The 13,384-nt window shown below is 45.0% G+C and overlaps 1 long non-coding RNA gene across 1 annotated transcript; it reads left to right on the forward strand.

Annotated features, from left to right (window-relative positions):
* Positions 1 to 7,307: 7,307 nt before the first annotated feature.
* On the forward strand, positions 7,308 to 13,080 carry LOC129855937 (uncharacterized). Its single transcript, XR_008759576.1, has 2 exons — positions 7,308 to 7,787; positions 11,793 to 13,080. It is a non-coding gene; the product is annotated as an uncharacterized LOC129855937 (long non-coding RNA).
* The last annotated feature ends 304 nt before the right edge of the window (positions 13,081 to 13,384 follow it).

A 13,384-nucleotide genomic window follows, 5' to 3' on the forward strand; every position in this document is an offset into this window, starting at 1 on the left:
CTCTCCCCTCCCGTACTCTCTCCCCTACCCTCCTCTCTCCCCTACCCTCCTCTCTCCTCCACCCTCCTCTCTCCCGTCCTCTCTCCTCCAACCTTCTCTCTCCCCTCCCCTCCTCTCTCCCCTACCCTCCTCTCTCCCCTCCCCTCCTCTCTCCTCCAACCTCCTCTCTCCCCTCCCCTCCTCTCTCCTCCACCCTCCTCTCTCCCCTCCCCTCCTCTCTACCCCACCCTCCTCTCTCCTCCACCCTCCTCTCTCCCCTCCCCTTCTCTCCTCCACCCTCCTCTCTCCCCTACCCTTCTCTCCTCCGCAAATCTCTCTATCCCCTCCCCTCCCATCCTCTCTACTCTACCCTTCTCTCTCCTACCCTCCACTCTTCCCTTCCCTCCTTTCTCCCCTCCCATTCTCTCTATCCTACCTTCTATCCCCTACCCTCCTCTCTCCTCTACCGTTCTCTCGTATCTACCCTCCTTTCTCCTCCGCAAATCTCTCTATCCCCTCCCCTCCCATCCTCTCTACTCTACCCTTCTCTCCTACCCTCCACTCTCCCCTTCCCTCCTTTCTCCCCTCCCCTTCTCTCTACCCTACCTTCTATCCCCTACCCTCCTCTCTCCTCTACCGTTCTCTCGTATCTACCCTCCTCTCTCCTCTACCCTTCCCTCTCTCCTACCCTCCTCTCTCCTCTACCCTTCCCTCTCTCCTCCACCCTCCTCTCTCCTCCACCCTCCTCTCTCCCCTACCCTTCTCTCTCCTCCACCCTCTTCTCTCCCCTCCCCTCCTCTCTCCTCCACCCTCCTCTCTCCCTTACCCTCCTCTCTCCTCCGCAAATCTCTCTATCCCCTCCCCTCCCATCCTCTTTACTCTACCCTTCTCTCCTACCCTCCACTCTCCCCTTCCCTCCTTTCTCCCCTCCCCTTCTCTCTACCCTACCTTCTATCCCCTACCCTCCTCTCTCCTCTACCGTTCTCTTGTATCTACCCTCCTCTCTCCTCTACCCTTCCCTCTCTCCTACCCTCCTCTCTCCTCTACCCTTCCCTCTCTCCTACCCTCCTCTCTCCTCTACCCTTCCCTCTCTCCTACCCTGCTCTCCCCAACCCTCTTTTCTCCTTCTCAAAGCTCTCTCCCCTCCCCTTCTCTCTCACCTATCTTGCTCTATGCCCTCCTTTCCCATCTCCCCTCCCTTTCTCTCTCCCCTCCCTTTGTCTCTCCCCAACCCTCCTCTCTCCCTACCCTCTCTCTCTCTCCTCCTCCTCAAATCTCTCTCCCCACCCCTCCTCTCTCTCATCTCACTCTCTCTCTCGCCTCTCTTCTCTCTTCTCTCTCTCGTCGACGTATAGTGTTGGACCTGTTGATCTTGACTCAGCTCATAGACCTCTATCATCTACACCCCTCCCTTCTCCTACTCTAACATAACACCAATATAATATATACTCTCATTCATTTACATAGAGACAGATACAATCAATCATTGACACACTGAATATACAACAGTCAGATGCATGACACCATCACAACTTAACTGACATTAGTGCCTGTCCCCAGATGGACAGTTAGGCTACAGTAAAGTACATTTACAGGTGATCACATCATTGTCCTGCTTTGAGACACATTTTTACTGTCTGCTTCCAGTTGAATGTTATTTTACTAGCCCTGCAAATGGTAATATATCTTACAATATCAAAACATATCTCAGTAACTGTCACAAGTGTATAACAATATAACAGCATCCTACCTGTGCTCCAGAACAGGGTCATCAATATCACTGCAGGTATCATATCTGTCTCTAACTGGGGCTCCACTGACATATACAAGTCACTGTCATAAGGTTTGGACTGAAGAGTGGAACATACTGCTCGGCTATATGACTTCTATGTCATTAGTTCGTTAGGTCTTTGATGTGAGATAAACTTCTTAGCAACTTATCTTGGATCAGTGGTTGAACACACTACAGCAAACTGAAAAACTCCACAGGAAACTGCTGACAGAGCAGCAAAGTAACACATAGTGTGTCCTGTAATATCACCTCTAACTTTCTACTGCTTGAGTTCACCTCTTATAGAATATTGGCTTAATATTCCAGCACCTCAATATAAACAGTACCAGCACCCAAAATGAGTACTGATGAGGTCTCATGTTAGAGCAGGAGAAGGGGGGATGTGGTGTAGAAGCTAGAGGTCTGTTACCCAAGTCAACTCAACAGGCCTGATGCTATATGTCAGGGTCAGGCTGGGCTGGGCCAAGAGAGGAACAGGTTACTCAGAGGAAAGAGGAGAGGAGAGGGAGGTGAGAGAGAAGAGGAGGATGGGAGAAAGGGGAGAGGAGAGGAGAGGAGAGGAGAGGAGAGGAAAGGAGAGGAGAGGAGAGGAGAGGAGAGGAGGATGGGAGAAAGGGAGAGGAGGTACTGTTTGTCTCCCACCGTTCCACTCAGAGGACTCTACCTTCTGTTATCAAGTGGGCGTTTCCACCATATTTAGTGTACCAGTCATTTCAGTGAAGGGAAGTGAACAAGTGCACACTTTAGGAGAAAGGAGAGATAATTGGGGCAATGCTTCTTTCTAGTCTACAGTCCTGCGTCTGACACCAGATTATCACCTAGTGGCCATAAGAGGAACTGTCCTGTCAGTGTGTTTTTACTGCTGGCTCAAAACAACACATGACCTGCATACATGATATGATTCATGTGTGAGTACTAAAAGCATGTGAATATAGTATATTATAGTATATTTATTATATATGTGGGTCTGCTAGGTAAACACTCTTAATGTTTGCTGTTTTATCACTCAGAAGAACATTGGACACTGTGTAACCAAACACATGTGAAACCTCATGATATGAGTGATAAGAAGTGTTTAAAAAGATGAGTTCTGAACCCTGTAGACTACTGCACTACTTCTGAAGGAGACCAGAGTCATTTCAGAATGAAGACTGCTATAGTTCTGACGGTGTTGCTGTTCTGTCTGTCTGGGGCCTGGACTCAGGGAGAGAGTGGAGGGGTGACTAGTAGTTCTGTCTGTCTGTCTGTCTGTCTGGGGCCTGGACTCAGGGAGAGAGTGGAGGGGTGACTAGTAGTTATGTCTGTCTGGGGCCTGGACTCAGGGAGAGAGTGGAGGGGTGACTAGTAGTTCTGTCTGTCTGGGGCCTGGACTCAGGGAGAGAGTGGAGGGGTGACTAGTAGTTCTGTCTGTCTGTCTGTCTGTCTGGGGCCTGGACTCAGGGAGAGAGTGGAGGGGTGACTAGTAGTTCTGTCTGTCTGGGGCCTGGACTCAGGGAGAGAGTGGAGGGGTGACTAGTAGTTCTGTCTGTCTGTCTGGGGCCTGGACTCAGGGAGAGAGTGGAGGGGTGACTAGTAGTTCTGTCTGTCTGGGGCCTGGACTCAGGGAGAGAGTGGAGGGGTGACTAGTAGTTCTGTCTGTCTGTCTGTCTGGGGCCTGGACTCAGGGAGAGATTGGAGGGGTGACTAGTAGTTCTGTCTGTCTGTCTGTCTGGGGCCTGGACTCAGGGAGAGAGTGGAGGGGTGACTAGTAGTTCTGTCTGTCTGTCTGTCTGGGGCCTGGACTCAGGGAGAGAGTGGAGGGGTGACTAGTAGTTCTGTCTGTCTGTCTGTCTGGGGCCTGGACTCAGGGAGAGAAATGGAGGGGTGACTAGTAGTTCTGTCTGTCTGGGGCCTGGACTCAGGGAGAGAGTGGAGGGGTGACTAGTAGTTCTGTCTGTCTGTCTGTCTGTCTGTCTGTCTGTCTGGGGCCTGGACTCAGGGAGAGAGTGGAGGGGTGACTAGTAGTTCTGTCTGTCTGTCTGGGGCCTGGACTCAGGGAGAGAGTGGAGGTGTGACTAGTAGTTCTGTCTGTCTGTCTGTCGGGCCTGGGACTCAGGGAGAGAGTGGAGGGGTGACTAGTAGTTCGTGTCGTCGTCTGGGGCCTGGACTCAGGGAGAGAGTGGAGGGGTGACTAGTAGGTCGGTCGGTGGGTCGGTCGGTCGCGGTGCGGTCGGCGCTGGGGGGACTCAGGGAGAGAGTGGAGGGGTGACTAGTAGTTCTGTCTGTCTGTCGGTCGCTGTCTGTCTGCCTGGTCGGTCTGTGCTGTCTGTCTGCAGTATATACACTAAATCAACAAAAGTATGTGGACACCTGCTCGTCAAACATCTCATTCCAAAATCATAGGCTTTTACATGGAGTTGGTCCCCCGTTGCTGATATAACAGCCTCCACTCTTCTGGGAAGGTTTTCCACTAGATGTTGGAACATTGCTGCTATAACAGCCTCCACTCTTCTGGGAAGGCTTTCCACTAGATGTTGGAACATTGCTGCAGGGACTTGCTTCCATTCAGCCACAAGAGCATTAGTGAGGTCGGGCACTGATGTTGGGCGATTAGACCTGGCTCTCAGTCGGCGTTCCACTTCATCCCAAAGGTGTTCGACGTTGTTGAGGTCAGGGCTTGTGAAGTTCTTCCACACCAATCTCGACTAACCATTCATGTATTGAACTCGCTTTGCGTACAAGGGCATTGTCATGCTGAAACAGGAAAGGGCCTTCCCCAAACTGTTGCCACAAAGTTGGAAGCACAGAATCCTCTAGAATGTCATTGATGCTGTAGGTTAGATTTCCCTTACTGGAACTAAGGGGCCCGAACCATGAAAAACAACCCCAGACCATTATTCCTCCTCCACCAAACTTTACAGTTGGCACAATGCATTGGGGCAGGTAGCATTTTCCTGGCATCCTCCAAACCCAGATTAGTGCGTCGGATTGCTAGAAGGTGAAGCATGATTCATCACTCCAGAGAATACGTTTCCACTGCTCCAGAGTCCAATGGCAGCTAGCTTTACACCACTTAAGCCTACACTTGGCATTGCACATGGTGATCTTAGGCTTGTATGCAGCTGCTCGGCCATGGAAACCCATTTCATGAAGCTCCTGACAAACAGTTTCTTGTGCTGATGTTGCTTCCAGAGGCAGTTTGGAACTTGTTAGTGAGTGTTGCAACCAAGTACAGATGATTTTTACATGTTACACGCTTCAGCACTTGGCGGTCCCGTTCTGTGAACTTGTGTGGCCCACTACTTCTTGGCTGAGCCGTTGTTGGTCCTAGATGTTTCCACTTCTCAGTAACAGCACTTACAGTTGACCGGGGAAGCTCTAGCAGGTCAGAAACTTGACAAACTGACTTGTTGGAAAGGTGCCATCCTCTGACGGTGCCACGTTGAAAGTTACTGAGATCTTCAGTAAAGCCATTCTACTGCCACTTGTTTGGTTACTACATGATTCCATATGTGTTATTTCATAGTTTCAATGTCTCCACTATTATTCTACAATGTAGACAATAGTTAAAACTGATCCTAGATCTGTACAATGTAGACAATAGTTAAAATAAAGAAAAAACATTGAATTTGTAGGTGTGTCCAAACAATTGACCGGTACTGTATATGCATTGTGGAGGTGAACTGATCCTAGATCTGTGCAAAGGCATAACATCTACAGCAGGAACAACTGTCTGTGTTAGAGAACATATAAAACGAACTGATCCTAGATCTGTACAAAGGCATAACATCTACAGCAGGAACAACTGTCTGTGTTAAAAGGCCCAGCTGGATTTAAAATGACGTATTTGAATGTCAAATGATTTGTTTGTCAGTACAAGACAGGGTCTGTGGAGGCTTGGCCTATTAGTGGTAGATTTTTGGAGGGACCCTTGTCCCTACAGCCAATCAGTGAGCAGCTTCCCTTCCCCTACATCTCAGGCAGTTCTGTTACTCACAACACTCCCCCTGTTTTCCTCAACAATAGAACAGCTTCCCTTCCCCTACATCTCAGGCAGTTCTGTTACTCACAACACCCCCCCTGCTTTCCTCAACAATGGAACAGCTTCCCTTCCCCTACATCTCAGACAGTTCTGTTACTCACAACACTCCCCCTGTTTTCCTCAACAATAGAACAGCTTCCCTTCCCCTACATCTCAGGCAGTTCTGTTACTCACAACACTCCCCCTGTTTTCCTCAACAATGGAACAGCTTCCCTTCCCCTACATCTCAGGCAGTTCTGTTACTCACAACACTCCCCCTGCTTTCCTCAACAATGGAACAGCCCACTGAGCTAAAGCCTTGCCATTACAAATATGTTTTAAAGGAGCGGGACATTTTTTTACAATGAGGAAATAATATGTCATGTTTTACACGTACCTCAGAAATCATTGTGAATGGTGTCTTATGCAGTGACAAAATTAGATTTGCTGATGCAGTAAATCTAATACTTAGGTGTTTTTAGGCATGAAAGGTCTGCGGTGATTCAGTGGTTATAAGTTACTGACCTTGGAATACATTTCTGGCCATGCTGGCAGGGTCTGAATCAAACCCAATGACCACCTGGCACACTGACAGGGTCTGAATCAAACCCAATGTCCACCTGACACACTGACAGGGTCTGAATCAAACCCAATGACCACCTGGCACACTGGCAGGGTCTGAATCAAACCCAATGACCACCTGGCACACTGACAGGGTCTGAATCAAACCCAATGTCCACCTGGCACACTGACAGGGTCTGGATCAAACCCAATGTACACCTGGCACACTGACAGGGTCTGGATCAAACCCAATGTCCACCTGGCACACTGACAGGGTCTGAATCAAACCCAATGTCCACTTGGCACACTGACAGGGTCTGAATCAAACCTAATGACCACCTGGCACACTGTCAGGGTCTGAATCAAACCCAATGACCACCTGGCACGCTGACAGGGTCTGAATCAAACCCAATGTCCACCTGGCACACTGACAGGGTCTGAATCAAACCCAATGTCTACCTGGCACACTGACAGGGTCTGAATCAAACCCAATGTCCACCTGGCACACTGACAGGGTCTGAATCAAACCCAATGACCACCTGGCACACTGACAGGGTCTGAATCAAACCCAATGTCCACCTGGCACACTGACAGGGTCTGAATCAAACCCAATGTCCACCTGGCACACTGACAGGGTCTGAATCAAACTCAATGTCTAACAGCAGTATAGACTGACAGTAGCTGGCTACTTATTTAGATTTAGTTTGACTTAATGAAACTGCCTTAAATGTGCTGTAGTAAAATAAAATGTATTCGCACTAATCAATCAACACATTCCTGTCTTTGTATGTCTCAATATAATAGTATTATTTAATGAAATCCATTTAAAATAATATTTTCCTCAACTGCGTTTCCCACTCCAGTCAGCAGACGGCGATTTGTGTCGTTCAGGCGATGCTGCTATCGTGACGTATAATGTAGTGGACGGTTCTTCAAAAACAACAAGTCAACCACCTCGGTAGACAGGGTCTAGCCAACGTAGCCGAAAGATTCAAGCTGTTTTTACGCTTTCGGTGTATATTAGCTGCTGTGCTTTAGACACACTTCTATCGTATCTACTTGTTAATCTATTTAATTTAATATGACGTTATTTTTTATTAGTCAGATATAGTAGCTGGCTGGTTAAATTAGCAGTAGCTTAGTCGCTAATGATAGCTAGCTAGCTAATATCCCCGAACATGAGGTCAGTAAGCTTCTCCCCTCCTGCTAAAGAAGAGGTCTGCTGGACGGAGAAAGAAGCTCTGGGGCTGAACATTGTAGTGAAAGAGGAGAAGGAAGAGGAGGATGTCACAGTTAAAATAAATTGAGGGCGAGGCTGTTACAGTGAAAGAGGAAGACGTTACAGTTAAAGAGGAGGATGAGAAAGAGATGCCGTTTTTGACGTGAAGAAGGAAGGGGAGATTTCTGTCACATTGAAAGATGAAGAGGTGGAGATAGGAGATCTGATTTACATCAGTAAGTACCGCTTTAAATTGGGTTTTCACTTTGGGTATTCGGAGTTGGCTCGTCAATACCTCATCAAGGGAGGGTCCTGGGATGATGACTGATATGTCTAGAATCAGACGACGTAGAGAGCAAGCTTCCCCTTGTTTTCTCCGTTCCGTTTCCAAAAAGTGACTTCACATATATATTTGAGAAAGGTCTATCTGGGGGCCACGGCATGTAGTGATTTTAATGTAGTTATGATTTACTACACACAGTGCCCCCCAATAGTGCCATGCGAGAGTTTGGTTGGCTACACCAACGATTATGGATATACTGACAATAAGTCTCTGCCCTAACAAGGGGAGTCGTTGTCCACAAAGCGGCACTGTGGGTTGTCTAGCTCCCGCCTATCCTTTCTTTGGATTGGTGGATCTTATTATTATTGTAATCTATTGTTTATATTCTATGAGGGTTGTTGTCGTCAACCGCCTGTATTCAATGGAGAGAGTTACTAAGCTACTAGCATGAATATGCATAGCGATCTGGAGACAACTCCTATAGTGTTTTTTATCAAAGTTATCGGTATGTCACGTGTCCACATAACAATTTAAGAATTACGATACTTCTGTTAGATCAAGTAAACCTCACGTAGCAAATAAGCCATTCATTTTGTTGTTGACCAAATTCAACACTTTCCATATTGGGTTGATAATTGTTTCCACTAGAAAGAGAACCAATTGGGTGCAACCTACTGTAACCAACTGGCATGACCTAGAGAGAAAACCAATTGGGTACAACCTACTGTAACCTACTGACACGACCTAGAGAGAAAACCAATTGGGTACAACCTACTGTAACCTACTGACATGACCTAGAGAGAAAACCAATTGGGTACAACCTACTGTAACCTACTGACATGACCTAGAGAGAAAACCAATTGGGTACAACCTACTGTAACCTACTGACATGACCTAGAGAAACAACCAATTGGGTACAACCTACTGTAACCTACTGACACGACCTAGAGAGAAAACCAATTGGGTACAACCTACTGTAATTGCATGAGAAAATAATAGTACCAGTCAAAAGTCTCCATGACTCTGCCGTTGTGCTGTAGAATTTGTGAACTTTGTCGCTTGTATAATAAGGGACTATCATTTGTCCCAACATCACAGGCCACAGACTTTGATAAAGACTTCCAAAAGTTTTCCCGCAGTTTGAGATCGACTGAGTTTTTTTAATGGTGTTTCTCCCTGTGCACCTGCTAATGTAAATCCATTGAACGAGACAAGTTACCAGACAGGACATATTGCTGATGCTCTTCCTATTGATAACCCGAATGACAATTAACTTGTGGGTGGTGGTCGTGATGACGGCCTATTCGATGACGTCCATCGGGATTCCCCCCCCAAAAAGAAGACTCTCTGGATTGATCACTGGAGTCAGATGTGAAGGAGGAGGTTGATCATCAGGAGTCAGATGTGAAGGAGGAGGTTGATCATCAGGAGTCAGATGTGAAGGAGGAGGTTGATCACCAGGAGTCAGATGTGAAGGAGGAGGTTGATCATTAGGAGTCAGATGTGAAGGAGGAGGTTGATCATCAGGAGTCAGACGTGAAGGAGGAGGTTGATCACCAGGAGTCAGATGTGAAGGAGGTGGTTGATCATCAGGAGTCAGATGTGAAGGAGGAGGTTGATCATCAGGAGTCAGATGTGAAGGAGGAGGTTGATCATCAGGAGTCAGATGTGAAGGAGGAGGTTGATCATCAGGAGTCAGATGTGAAGGAGGAGGTTGATCATCAGGAGTCAGATGTGAAGGAGGAGGTTGATCATCAGGAGTCAGATGTGAAGGAGGAGGTTGATCATCAGGAGTCAGATGTGAAGGAGGAGGTTGATCATCAGGAGTCAGATGTGAAGGAGGAGGTTGATCATCAGGAGTCAGATGTGAAGGAGGAGGTTGATCATCAGGAGTCAGATGTGAAGGAGGAGGTTGATGGCCACATCAGTGAATTGTACTTTTTGGAGAAAAGTCCTCTGGTCTGATGAAACAAATATAGAACTGTTTGGCCATAATGACCATCGTTATGTTTGGAAGAAAAAGTGGAGGCTTGCAAGCCAAAGCTCACCATCCCAACCGTGAAGCTTGGCGGTGGCAGCATCATGTTTGTGGGGGTGTTTTGCTGCAGGAGAGACTAGTGCACTTCACAAATTAGATGGCATCATGAGGAGGGGAAATTATGTGGATATATTGAAGCAAAATCTCAAGACATCAGTCAGGAAGTTAAAGCTTGGTCCAAATGGGTCTTCCAAATGGACAATGACCCCAAGCATACTTCCAAAGTTGTGGCAAAATGGCTTAAGGACAACAAAGTCAAGGTATTGGAGTGGCCATCACAAAGCCCTGACCTCAATCGTATAGAAAATGTGTGGGCAGAACTGAAAAAGCGTGTGCGAGCAAGGAGGCCTACAAACCTGACACAGTTACACCAGCTCTGTCAGGAGGAATGGGCCAAAATGCACCCAACTTATTGTGGGAAGCTTGTGGAAGGCTACCCGAAACGTTTGCCCCAAGTTAAACAATTTAAAGGCAATGCTACCAAATACTAATTGAGTGTATGTAAACTTCTGACCCACTGGGAATTTGATGACATAAAAGCTGAAATAAATAATTCTCTCTACCATTATTTTGACATTTCACATTCTTAAAATAAAGTGGTGATCCTAACTGACCTAAAACAGGGAATTTTTACTAGGATTAAATGTCAGGAATTGTGATGAGATTAAATGTATTTGGCTAAGGAGTATGTAAACTTTCGACTTCAACTTTAGGTACCGTTACTGTGTTAAAAACAGAGGCAGTTGTGGGAGTGATGTGTGTGGTGTTAAAGGGGAAATCTGACATTTGTTTCTAAACATTGGAGTAAAAAAATAATGACAGCTTTGTTATTGTTTCAACTGCAGATTGGTTGTTTGTTGTGTGGCTTTTTTAAAGGGGCAACCTAGGTTTTAAACAGAAACAAAATGGCAGCCCAGAGACCTGAGCTGTGTTGGAATACTCATACTAACTGTACTATTTGTGACGTACATTGAGTTTGTAGTATGCTTATTGGTCGTAGTATGATATAGTTGGTTTAGCCAAAAGTTCCCTGGTAAGCAAGCATTTCTAAACTTTATTCACTGTTATGGGGTACTATTTTGGTGTGATGTCATTATGGGGTATTGTGATGTCATTATGGGGTATTGTCTGAAGATAGATCATTTTAAAAAACTGTCATCCATTTTAGAATAATAGCCAAAGAACATTTTACTGGTTGAAGTGGTTTTTAAATACAAAGTAGTACATTTTCGACAAAAACATAAACATTATATTAATCAGGACATTCAAATGAACCTTACAATTATAATCCAAAGTAGTGTGAAATGCACTCATAAGCAACCTGGAAATGGAGGCTATATTTGCTGTCAGCCTATGAGAACTCCCCTGAGTTTTCCCCCACGGTGGTGAATTAGTGAATAGACACAGAGCTTAATGTGAGTTTCCTTGAGTAGCACTCCTGATCTTGCACTGATAGTGTGTTGTCATATTCAGAATACATTGTGGAAAAACTAAAATCTTTGCTCACCTTTTTTGCTCCAGGCAGATATACAACATCCATAACTAGTGGTTTCTGCATTATCAGGGAGGTGTTTCTGCAACCAAATTGCATGTGCATCGCCCTTGTCGCAATTTTAGAAAACACAGAAAGGGGCCTATATTGGAGACCAAAAGTCATCTGGCACACTGCTTAGGATTTCAACAACTTTTACTTTTTTTCTAGCCTAAAATCATCGATGTTACTACTAATGTGAAAACAAGACTAAATATGACTATTGTTGCTCACTTGACTGTCTTAAGACAATTGTCAAGTAATTTTAACATTCATTACAGACGTCAATTGTTGTACAACATCATGGCTATGCTGTTGGCATCACCTTTTACAGTGGATTTCTGCTGTTGTGGGCCTTTAACCATCTGTCTGACTTGTTGTTCACACAGGAGAGAGACGTGACTATCGTGTATCCTCTGGGGAGCCTCAACAACATCATGATGCTAACGAGGCAGAGAAGACTCTCTCCCGATCATATCACCTCAAGAAACACCAGAGGAGACCCACAGGGAAGAAATCTCACTGCTCTGACTGTGGGAAAGGTTGCAAATCTTCATCAGAACTTAAAATACACCAGCGAGTACCCACAGGAGAGAAATCTCACCACTGTTTTGATTGTGGGAAGAGTTACTTAAGATCAGAATCACTAAAAGTACACATGAGAATTCACACTGGAGAGAAACCTTATAGCTGTGATCAATGTGGGAAAATTTTTACTCACTCAAGCTGCCTGATAGTACATCTGAGAGCACACACTGGAGAGAAACCTTATAGCTGTACTCAATGTGGGAAGAGGTTTACTCACTCAAGCTGCCTGATAGTACATCTGAGAGCACACAGGAGAGAAACCTTATAGCTGTGATCAATGTGGGAAAAATTTTACTCACTCAAGCTGCCTGATAGTACATCTGAGAGCACACAGGAGAGAAACCTTACCACTGCTCAGACTGCGGAAAGAGTTTTGTTAGTTCAACAGATTTAAAATCACACCAGAAAATACACAGAGTAGAGAAACCTTTTAACTGTACTCAATGTGGGAAGAGGCTTAATCACTCAAGCTGGCTGATAGTACATCTGAGAGCACACACAGGAGTGAAACCTTATAGCTGTGTTCAATGTGGGAAGAGATTTGTTACATCTAGCCATCTGACTATACACCAGAGAACACACACAGGAGAGAAATCTTATAGCTGTAGTCAATGTGGTAAGAGTTTTATTCAGTCAAGCAGCCTGGTATCACACCAGAGAACACACACAGGAGAGACATCTCATATCTGTGATCAATGTCACAAGAGATACTCTGATAAAAGATCTCTGATCAAACATCAGAAAATACATACATGAAGTAGTTGTTTCATGATATCAATGAAATGTCACAATGTAGAATATTTGAATGATGTCACAATGTAGAATGTTTTAACATTGTAGTAGGAATACAAAGGATTTGAATTTGTTAAAAGTCCATATTGATACAGAAACACTAAACCATGATTTAGATGTATTAAGAACAAGTTGATTGACAAAGTCATGAAAAATGGAATAAACCACATTTTGGCTCTGATAAAAGATATGGCTCTGGGGTCAAAATGATCCATGTCAGAACTATGGTTCAATGTAAATATGTAGTGGGTCTAAAGTTTGTTTTAAATTATCACTCATTAAACACGAATCAATCAACACATGCTTCTCTTTGAACGACTTAATATAATATTACACTTTTATGAAATAAATGAAAATAAACTTTTGGTTCCTCAACTGCGTTGCCCACTCCAGTCAGCAGAAAGAGACGCAGCAGAAGTGCCTCTTTTTAGATTTGATTTGATTTATATATTTTTTTATTCAAAATGCAGATCTACAATTTACATTGTTACATCATACAAAACAGAACACAGGTATTAACAAGAAAATACTAAAACAGACAAAACATATAAATAATTAACTATTCTAGTGTAGTTGTAATCACTCTGAAAAAATCTATAAT

Source organism: Salvelinus fontinalis, chromosome 5, assembly GCF_029448725.1.
Source record: "Salvelinus fontinalis isolate EN_2023a chromosome 5, ASM2944872v1, whole genome shotgun sequence".
Taxonomy (NCBI): domain Eukaryota; kingdom Metazoa; phylum Chordata; class Actinopteri; order Salmoniformes; family Salmonidae; genus Salvelinus; species Salvelinus fontinalis.